The 1,224-nt window shown below is 51.7% G+C and overlaps 1 protein-coding gene across 1 annotated transcript in view; it reads right to left on the reverse strand.

The window, feature by feature from the left end:
- LOC112075323 (alpha-(1,6)-fucosyltransferase-like) overlaps positions 1 to 1,224 on the reverse strand; it is a gene marked incomplete at its 5' end in the record, with an annotated part of 15,339 nt that overhangs the window by 13,377 nt on the left and 738 nt on the right. The window lies entirely within an intron of this gene.

Consider the following 1,224-nt stretch of genomic DNA (forward strand, 5'->3'; position numbering starts at 1 on the left):
AGAGAAGAGAGGGATATAGAGAGAGAAGAGAGGGATATAGAGAGAGAAGAGAGGGATATAGAGAGAGAAGAGAGGGATAATGTCTGCTTTCTTTTCATAAAAAAGAGCAAATTAAAAGAAGAAATGTCGCTTTGAATGAATGAACTGGAATATTTCACCAAACAAAATCATTAAAACAGTCAAAGCTCTAATCACCATTTTGTGTCACGCCCTGATCTGTTTCACCTGTCCTTATGCTTGTCTCTACCCCCCTGAAGGTGTCGCCCATCTTCCCCATTATCCCCTGGGTACTTAAACCTGTGTTTTCTGTCTGTCTGTGCCAGTTCATTTTGTTCAACAAACCTACCAGCGTTTTTCCCGTTGCTCCTGTCTGTCTATAGTTCCTGTTTTCTAGTTTTCCCGGTTTCCTTTGCCCCACTTACTCTGGATTACCGACCTTCTGCCTGACCTCCATGACCCCCCATGAGCCGCCTGCCGTTCCTGTACCTTTGGCCCCACTACTCTTGGATAGCTAAAAAAAGTACCCTTTTTTTCTTGGGGGGCCTGACCTGACCCTAGCACCCGCCTGTCGTCCGGATACCTTTGCCCCATATACTCTGGATTACCAAACTCTGCCTGAACCTGAAGCCAAGAGCCTCGCTGCGTCCCGCTAAATCCTTTTGCCCCACTACTCTGGGATACCGAACCTCTTGCCTGTGACCTGAGCCCCTGCGTCAGACCCTTGACCACCTTCCTCTGCCACCGTTCTGTACCTTTTGCCCCAACTACTCCTGGATACTCATCCTGCCTGACCTGACCCTGAGCCCCGCTCTCCTGTTACCTTGCACCCAACTACTTCCTGGATTACCAGACCACTCTGCCTGACCCTGACCCCTGAGCCCTGCCTGCCGTCCTTACCTTGCCCCACAATCTCTGGATACCGACCTCATGCCTACCTGACCCTGAGCCCCCTGTTCCTCCGTACCTTTGCACCCACTACTACTGGATACTGACCAAATCTGCCTCCGAACCTTGAGCCCTGAGCCTCGCCGGCCGTCCCTGTACCTTTGCCACTCACTACTCTGGATTACCGACCTCTGCCTGACCTCGACCCTGCCTCACCTGTGCCAACTATGGATACCGTCCTGCCAGACCTGCCGCGTGCTGCCGTACCTTTGCCAACCACTATACTGGATTACTGACCTCTGCCTGACCTGACCCTGAGCCTGCCCGTATTTCAATTTT

The sequence above is a fragment of the Salvelinus sp. IW2-2015 genome, unplaced genomic scaffold (genome assembly GCF_002910315.2).
Source record: "Salvelinus sp. IW2-2015 unplaced genomic scaffold, ASM291031v2 Un_scaffold3090, whole genome shotgun sequence".
NCBI classification, from domain to species: Eukaryota; Metazoa; Chordata; class Actinopteri; order Salmoniformes; family Salmonidae; genus Salvelinus; species Salvelinus sp. IW2-2015.